Below are 10073 nucleotides of genomic sequence, written 5' to 3'. Positions count from 1 at the left end.
CAGAGGAAAAAGCCAAAGACCATCTGGAACCCTGGTGCACTGAAGCTCCCGGAAGGGGCGGCACAGGTCTTCCTGGTTGCTGCCGCTGCAGAGAGCCCCTGGGCAGCACCCCACGAGCGAACTTGAGCCTCGAGACCACAGGTAAGACCAAATTTTCTGCTGCAAGAAAGCTGCCTGGTGAGCTTGGGACACACGGAAGCAGAATTTCTCTAGAACCGGGCACGTTCTGTGTTTACCGGAAGTCCCACACCCGCGGATCCCGGCCCGCAGCAGCTCTCTGCTCCCAGACCCGGTGAGAGAGAGACCCAACCGCCTGGTCAGGTGGGCACTCCTGAGGCTGCAGAGCGGAAGAGACCACCAACACTGCTCACCCCTGCCCACATCCCTGGCCCAAGAGGAAACTGTATAAGGCCTCTGGGCTCCCGTGGGGGAGGGCCCAGGAGCGGCAGGACCCCTGTGCCTAAGACACCACCAGAACCAGAAGGAAACAGACCGGATAAACAGTTCTCTGCACCCAAATCCCGTGGGAGGGAGAGCTGAACCTTCAGAGAGGCAGACAAGCCTGGGAAACCAGAAGAGACTGCTCTCTACACACACATCTCGGACGCCAGAGGAAAAAGCCAAAGACCATCTGGAACCCTGGTGCACTGAAGCTCCCGGAAACGGCGGCACAGGTCTTCCTGGTTGCTGCCGCTGCAGAGAGCCCCTGGACAGCACCCCACGAGCAAACCTGAGCCTCGGGACCACAGGTAAGGCCAAATTTTCTGCTGCAAGAAAGCTGCCTGGTGAACTCAAGACACAGGCCCACAGGAACAGCTGAAGACCTGTAGAGAGGAAAAACTACACGCCCGAAAGCAGAACACTCTGTCCCCATAACTGACTGAAAGAGAGGAAAACAGGTCTACAGCACTCCTGACACACAGGCTTATAGGACAGTCTAGCCACTGTCAGAAATAGCAGAACAAAGTAACACTAGAGATAATCTGATGGCGAGAGGCAAGCGCAGGAACCCAAGCAACAGAAACCAAGACTACATGCCATCATCGGAGCCCAATTCTCCCACCAAAACAAACATGGAATATCCAAACACACCAGAAAAGCAAGATCTAGTTTCAAAATCATATTTGATCATGATGCTGGAGGACTTCAGGAAAGACCTGAACACACTTAGGGAAGCACAGGAAAACATTAATAAACAAGTAAAAGCCTACAGAGAGGAATCGCAAAAATCCCTGAAAGAATTCCAGGAAAACACAATCAAACAGTTGAAGGAATTAAAAATGGAAATAGAAGCAATCAAGAAAGAACACGTGGAAACAACCCTGGATATAGAAAACCAAAAGAAGAGACAAGGAGCTGTAGATACAAGCTTCACCAACAGAATACAAGAGATGGAAGAGAGAATCTCAGGAGCAGAAGATTCCATAGAAATCATTGACTCAACTGTCAAAGATAATGTAAAGCGGAAAAAGCTACTGGTCCAAAACATACAGGAAATCCAGGACTCAATGAGAAGATCAAACCTAAGGATAATAGGTATAGAAGAGAGTGAAGACTCCCAGCTCAAAGGACCAGTAAATATCTTCAACAAAATCATAGAAGAAAACTTCCCTAACCTAAAAAAAGAGATACCCATAGACATACAGGAAGCCTACAGAACTCCAAATAGATTGGACCAGAAAAGAAACACCTCCCGTCACATAATTGTCAAAACACCAAACGCACAAAATAAAGAAAGAATATTAAAAGCAGTAAGGGAAAAAGGTCAAGTAACATATAAAGGGAGACCTATCAGAATCACACCAGACTTCTCGCCAGAAACTATGAAGGCCAGAAGATCCTGGACTGATGTTATACAGACCCTAAGAGAACACAAATGCCAGCCCAGATTACTGTATCCAGCAAAACTCTCAATTAACATTGATGGAGAAACCAAGATATTCAATGACAAAACCAAATTTACACAATATCTTTCTACAAATCCAGCACTACAAAGGATAATAAATGGTAAAGCCCAACATAAGGAGGCAAGCTATACCCTAGAAGAAGCAAGAAACTAATCGTCTTGGCAACAAAACAAAGAGAATGAAAGCATACAAACATAACCTCACATCAAATATGAATATAACGGGAAGCAATAATCACTATTCCTTAATATCTCTCAATATCAATGGCCTCAACTCCCCAATAAAAAGACATAGATTAACAAACTGGATACGCAACGAGGACCCTGCATTCTGCTGCCTACAGGAAACACACCTCAGAGACAAAGACAGACACTACCTCAGAGTGAAAGGCTGGAAAACAACTTTCCAAGCAAATGGTCAGAAGAAGCAAGCTGGAGTAGCCATTCTAATATCAAATAAAATCAATTTCCAACTAAAAGTCATCAAAAAAGATAAGGAAGGACACTTCATATTCATCAAAGGAAAAATCAACCAAGATGAACTCTCAATCCTAAATATCTATGCCCCAAATACAAGGGCACCTACATATGTAAAAGAAACCTTACTAAAGCTCAAAACACACATTGCACCTCACACAATAATAGTGGGAGATTTCAACACCCCACTCTCATCAATGGACAGATCATGGAAACAGAAATTAAACAGTGATGTAGACAGACTAAGAGAAGTCATGAGCCAAATGGACTTAACGGATATTTATAGAACATTCTATCCTAAAGCAAAAGGATATACCTTCTTCTCAGTTCCTCATGGTACTGTCTCCAAAATTGACCATATAATTGGTCAAAAAACGGGCCTCAACAGGTACAGAAAGATAGAAATAATCCCATGCGTGCTATCGGACCACCACGGCCTAAAACTGGTCTTCAATAACAATAAGGGAAGAATGCCCACATATACGTGGAAATTGAACAATGCTCTACTCAATGATAACCTGGTCAAGGAAGAAATAAAGAAAGAAATTAAAAACTTTTTAGAATTTAATGAAAATGAAGATACAACATACTCAAACTTATGGGACACAATGAAAGCTGTGCTAAGAGGAAAACTCATAGCGCTGAGTGCCTGCAGAAAGAAACAGGAAAGAGCATATGTCAGCAGCTTGACAGCACACCTAAAAGCTCTAGAACAAAAAGAAGCAAATACACCCAGGAGGAGTAGAAGGCAGGAAATAATCAAACTCAGAGCTGAAATCAACCAAGTAGAAACAAAAAGGACCATAGAAAGAATCAACAGAACCAAAAGTTGGTTCTTTGAGAAAATCAACAAGATAGATAAACCCTTAGCCAGACTAACGAGAGGACACAGAGAGTGTGTCCAAATTAACAAAATCAGAAATGAAAAGGGAGACATAACTACAGATTCGGAGGAAATTCAAAAAATCATCAGATCTTACTATAAAAACCTATATTCAACAAAATTTGAAAATCTTCAGGAAATGGACAATTTCCTAGACAGATACCAGGTATCGAAGTTAAATCAGGAACAGATAAACCAGTTAAACAACCCCATAACTCCTAAGGAAATAGAAGCAGTCATTAAAGGTCTCCCAACCAAAAAGAGCCCAGGTCCAGACGGGTTTAGTGCAGAATTCTATCAAACCTTCATAGAAGACCTCATACCAATATTATCCAAACTATTCCACAAAATTGAAACAGATGGAGCCCTACCGAATTCCTTCTATGAAGCCACAATTACTCTTATACCTAAACCACACAAAGACACAACAAAGAAAGAGAACTTCAGACCAATTTCCCTTATGAATATCGACGCAAAAATACTCAATAAAATTCTGGCAAACCGAATTCAAGAGCACATCAAAACAATCATCCACCATGATCAAGTAGGCTTCATCCCAGGCATGCAGGGATGGTTTAATATACGGAAAACCATCAACGTGATCCATTATATAAACAAACTGAAAGAACAGAACCACATGATCATTTCATTAGATGCTGAGAAAGCATTTGACAAAATTCAACACCCCTTCATGATAAAAGTCCTGGAAAGAATAGGAATTCAAGGCCCATACCTAAACATAGTAAAAGCCATATACAGCAAACCAGTTGCTAACATTAAACTAAATGGAGAGAAACTTGAAGCAATCCCACTAAAATCAGGGACTAGACAAGGCTGCCCACTCTCTCCCTACTTATTCAATATAGTTCTTGAAGTTCTAGCCAGAGCAATCAGACAACAAAAGGAGATCAAAGGGATACAGATCGGAAAAGAAGAGGTCAAAATATCACTATTTGCAGATGACATGATAGTATATTTAAGTGATCCCAAAAGTTCCACCAGAGAACTACTAAAGCTGATAAACAACTTCAGCAAAGTGGCTGGGTATAAAATTAACTCAAATAAATCAGTTGCCTTCCTCTATACAAAAGAGAAACAAGCCGAGAAAGAAATTAGGGAAACGACACCCTTCATAATAGACCCAAATAATATAAAGTACCTCGGTGTGACTTTAACCAACCAAGTAAAAGATCTGTACAATAAGAACTTCAAGACACTGAGGAAAGAAATTGAAGAAGACCTCAGAAGATGGAAAGATCTCCCATGCTCATGGATTGGCAGGATTAATATGGTAAAAATGGCCATTTTACCAAAAGCAATCTACAGATTCAATGCAATCCCCATCAAAATACCAATCCAATTCTTCAAAGAGTTAGACAGAACAATTTGCAAATTCATCTGGAATAACAAAAAACCTAGGATAGCTAAAGCTATCCTCAACAATAAAAGGACTTCAGGGGGAATCACTATCCCTGAACTCAAGCAGTATTACAGAGCAATAGTGATAAAAACTGCATGGTATTGGTACAGAGACAGACAGATAGACCAATGGAATAGAATTGAAGACCCAGAAATGAACCCACACACCTATGGTCACTTGATTTTTGACAAAGGAGCCAAAACCATCCAATGGAAAAAAGATAGTATTTTCAGCAAATGGTGCTGGTTCAACTGGAGGGCAACATGTAGAAGAATGCAGATCGATCCATCCTTATCACCCTGTACAAAGCTTAAGTCCAAGTGGATCAAGGACCTCCACATCAAACCAGACACACTCAAACTAATAGAAGAAAAACTAGGGAAGCATCTGGAACACATGGGCACTGGAAAAAATTTCCTGAACAAAACACCAATGGCTTATGCTCTAAGATCAAGAATCGACAAATGGGATCTCATAAAACTGCAAAGCTTCTGTAAGGCAAAGGACACTGTGTTTAGGACAAAACGGCAACCAACAGATTGGGAAAAGATCTTTACCAATCCTACAACAGATAGAGGCCTTATTTCCAAAATATACAAAGAACTCAATAAGTTAGACCGCAGGGAAACAAATAACCCTATTAAAAAATGTGGTTCAGAGCTAAACAAAGAATTCACAGCTGAGGAATGCCGAATGGCTGAGAAACACCTAAAGAAATGTTCAACATCTTTAGTCATAAGGGAAATGCAAATCAAAACAACCCTGAGATTTCACCTCACACCAGTGCGATTGGCTAAGATCAAAAACTCAGGTGACAGCAGATGCTGGCGAGGATGTGGAGAAAGAGGAACACTCCTCCATTGTTGGTGGGATTGCAGACTGGTAAAACCATTCTGGAAATCAGTCTGGAGGTTCCTCAGAAAATTGGACATTGAACTGCCTGAGGATCCAGCTATACCTCTCTTGGGCATATTCCCAAAAGATGCCTCAACATATAAAAGAGACACGTGCTCCACTATGTTCATCGCAGCCTTATTTATAATAGCCAGAAGCTGGAAAGAACCCAGATGCCCTTCAACAGAGGAATGGATACAGAAAATGTGGTACATCTACACAATGGAATATTACTCAGCTATCAAAAACAACGAGTTTATGAAATTCGTAGGCAAATGGTTGGAACTGGAAAATATCATCCTGAGTGAGCTAACCCAATCACAGAAAGACATACATGGTATGCACTCATTGATAAGTGGCTATTAGCCCAAATGCTTGAATTACCCTAGATCCCTAGAACAAACGAAACTCAAGACGGATGATCAAAATGTGAATGCTTCACTCCTTCTTTAAATGAGGAAAAAGAATACCCTTGGCAGGGAAGGGAGAGGCAAAGATTAAAACAGAGACTGAAGGAACACCCATTCAGAGCCTGCCCCACATGTGGCCCATACATATACAGCCACCCAATTAGACAAGATGGATGAAGCAAAGAAGTGCAGACCGACAGGAGCCGGATGTAGATCGCTCCTGAGAGACACAGCCAGAATACAGCAAATATAGAGGCGAATGCCAGCAGCAAACCACTGAACTGAGAATAGGTCCCCTATTGAAGGAATCAGAGAAAGAACTGGAAGAGCTTGAAGGGGCTCGAGACCCCAAAAGTACAACAATGTCAAGCAACCAGAGCTTCCAGGGACTAAGCCACTACCTAAAGACTATACATGGACTGACCCTGGACTCTGCCCCCATAGGTAGCAATGAATATCCTAGTAAGAGCACCAGTGGAAGGGGAAGCCCTGGGTCCTGCTAAGACTGAACCCACAGTGAACTAGTCTATGGGGGGAGCGCGGCAATGGGGGGAGGGTTGGGAGGGGAACACCCATAAGGAAGGGGAGGGGGGAGGGGGATGTTTGCCCGGAAACCGGGAAAGGGAATAACACTCGAAATGTATATAAGAAATACTCAAGTTAATAAAAAAAAAAATAAATAAAGAAGGAATGGAGCATTCACATTTTGGTCATCCTTCTTGAGTTTCATGTGTTCTGTGCATTTAGGGTCATTCAAACATTTGGCCTAATATCCACTTATCAATGAGTGCATACCATGTGTGTTTATCTGTGATTGGGTTACCTCACTCAGGATGATATCTTCTAGTTCATTCCATTTGCCTATGAATTTCACAGAGTTATTGTCTTTGATAGTTGAATGGTATTCCCTTGTGTAGATGTACCACATTTTCTGTATCCATTTCTCTGTTGAAGGTCATCTGGGTTCTTTCCAGCTTCTGGCTATTATAAATAAGGCTGCTATGAACATAGTGGAGCATGTATCTTTGTTATATGTTGGGGCATCTTTTGGGTAAATGCCCAAGAGAGGTATAGCTGGGTCCTCAGGTAGCTCAATGTCTAATTTTCTGAGGAACCTCCAGACTGATTTCCAGAATGGTTGCACCAGTCTGCAATCCCACCAACAATGGAGGAGTGTTCCTCTTTCTCCACATCCTCACTAGCATCTGCTGTAGCTGGAGTTTTTGATCTTAGCCATTCTGACTAGTGTGAGGTGGAATCTCAGGGTTGTTTTGATTTGCATTTCCCTTATGACTAAAGATGTTGAACATTTCTTTAGGTGCTTCTCAGCCATTCGTCATTCCCCAGCTGTGAATTGTTTAGCTCTGAACCCCATTTTTAATAGGGTTGTCTCCCTGCAGTAGAACTTTGTGAGTTCTTTGTATATTTTGGATATAAGCCCTCTATCAGTTGTAGGATTGGTAAAGATCTTTTCCCAATCTGTTGGTTGCCATTTTGTCCTAACAACAGTGTCCTTTGCCTTACAGAAGCTTTGCAGTTTTATGAGATCCCATTTGTCGATTCTTGATCTTAGAGCATAAGCCATTGGTGTTTTGTTCAGGAAATTTTCTCCAGTGCCCATGTGTTCAAGATTCTTAGCCACTTTTTCTTCTATTAGTTTGCATGTATCTGGTTTGATGCGGAGGACCTTGATCCACTTGGACTTAAGCTTTGTACAGGGTGAAAAGAATGGATCAATCTGCATTTTTCTACATGCTGACCTCCAGTTGAACCAGCACCATTTGCTGAAAATGCTATCTTTTTTTCCATTGGATGGTTATGGCTCCTTTGTCAAAAATCAAGTGCCCATAGGTGTGTGGGTTCATTTCTGGGTCTTCAATCTATTCCATTGGTCTATCTGTCTGTCTCTGTACCAATACCATGCAGTTTTTATCACTATTGCTCTGTAATACTGCTTGCGTTCAGGGACAGTGATTCCCCCGGAAGTCCTTTTATTGTTGAGGATAGTTTTAGCTATACTGGGTTTTTTGTTATTCCAGATGAATTTGCAAATTGTTCTAACTCTCTGAAGAATTGGGTTGGTATTTTGATGGGGATTGCATTGAATCTGTAGATCGCTTTTGGTAAAACGGCCATTTTTACTATATTAATCCTGCCAATCCATGAGCATGGGAGATCTTTCCATCCTCTCAGATCTTCTTCAATTTCTTTGTTCAGAGACTTGAAGTTCTTATACAGATCTTTCACTTGCTTGGTTAAAGTCACACTGAGGTATTTTATATTATTTGGTACTATTATGAAGGGTGTCATTTCTCTAATTTCTTTCTCTGCTTGTTTCTCTTTTGTGTAGAAGAAGGCTACTGTTTTATTTGAGTTAATTTTATACCCAGCCACTCTGCTGAAGGTGTTTATCAGTTTTAGTAGTTCTCTGGTGGAACTTTTGGGATCACTTAAATATACTATCATATCATCTGGAAATAGAAATATTTTGACTTCTTCCTTTCCAATTTGTATCCCCTTGAGCTCCTTTTGTTGTATGATTGCTCTGGCTAGAACTTCAAGAACTATATTGAACAAGTAGGGAGAGAGTGGGCAGCCTTGTCTAGTCCCTGATTTTAGTGGGATTGCTTCAAGTTTCTCTCCATTTAGTTTAATGTTAGCTACTGGTTTGCTGTATATGGCTTTTACTATGTTTAGGTATGGGCCTTGAAATCCTGTTCTTTCCAGGGCTTTTATCATGAAGGGGTGTTGAATTTTGTCAAATGCTTTCTCAGCATCTAATGAAATAATCATGTGGTTTTTATCTTTCAGTTTGTTTATATAGTGTATTACATTGATAGTTTTCTGTATATTATTTTTTATTTTTTTAAGATTTATCCATTTTATGTATGTGAGTACACTGTAGCTGTCTTCAGACGCATCAGATTCCATTACAGAGGGTTGTGAGACACCATGTGGTTGCTGGGAATTGAACTCAGTACCTCTGGAAGAGCAGTGAGTGCTCTTAACTGCTGAGACATCTCTCCAGCCCATTTCCAAAGGTTTTAATCCATGAGAAGTTAGGGCAGTCAAAGAAGTGGGCAAGCTATGATTTTTTTAGGGGGCTAAAGGTAGCAGGGGAGAAATGGTAATGAGACGCCAGACCTGCTACATTCCAAACTCTCCATGGTCATTGAAGTTTTAATTAGCCTTCTTCCAACACTGTTTTTTTTTTTTTTTTTTTTTTTTGAATTCTCCTTCACACCAAGCAGCGCAATTGTCATAATATATTGTATAAAATCAAAAGGTTGGTTAGCATGTAGAAGGGGAATGGAGAGGGGTTAGGGGGATGTTGGCCTGGAAACCAGGAAAGGTAATAACAATTGAAATGCAAACAAGAAATGCCCAATTTAATAAAGATGTAGAAAAAAAAAGTATGGTTAGGATCAGTTTAGAAATTGCTTGAAATTCTGTCTTAATCCTAAATTAAAATTCATTTAATTGTTGTTTTGGGTGAAACTTAATTCTGCAATTCAAATAGCATTCTGAAAAAAAGTCCACACTTTCTAATGATATAACCTAAAGTATACTAATTAGATACATGCTGAGGAATGACAGAAAAAAAATAATTAAAATCTTTACTTTCTGGAATTAAACCATTATGTTCCTGTAAGAGCAGAAAAGTATATATGTACAGTGAGAACACTGTAGCTTATAACTTGTAAGTCTCAACTCTAAGCTGAAGTGTTTAAGGTAGTAATTTTGGTGCTGTATGGCCCATGGTGTGTGTAGTGCAAAGTGAATATGTCTGTGTATTCAGAGCCAAGACTGTAGTGAATGATATACCATGATACACCATGGGTAAACACTGCCAGAAATATCGTAGATTGATTATGATTTTGGTTTTGAATTAATGTTTGGTTGATGTGCAAGAGCCAATTTTTTTCTTTTTCTTTTTTTCCTTTTCTCCATCTTCATCAAACTGGTCATTTCCCATTTACATTTCAATTGTTATCACCCTTCAAGGTCTCCAAGCAAACATCCCCTTAACCCCTCCCCCTATACTTCTATATAGGTGTTACCCTCCCCATCCTGTCCCCACCC

The sequence above is a fragment of the Rattus norvegicus genome, chromosome 17 (assembly GCF_036323735.1).
Source record: "Rattus norvegicus strain BN/NHsdMcwi chromosome 17, GRCr8, whole genome shotgun sequence".
Classification (NCBI taxonomy): domain Eukaryota; kingdom Metazoa; phylum Chordata; class Mammalia; order Rodentia; family Muridae; genus Rattus; species Rattus norvegicus.
The sequence above is the reverse complement of the archived record's forward strand: the minus strand, read 5'-3'. Positions refer to the sequence as shown.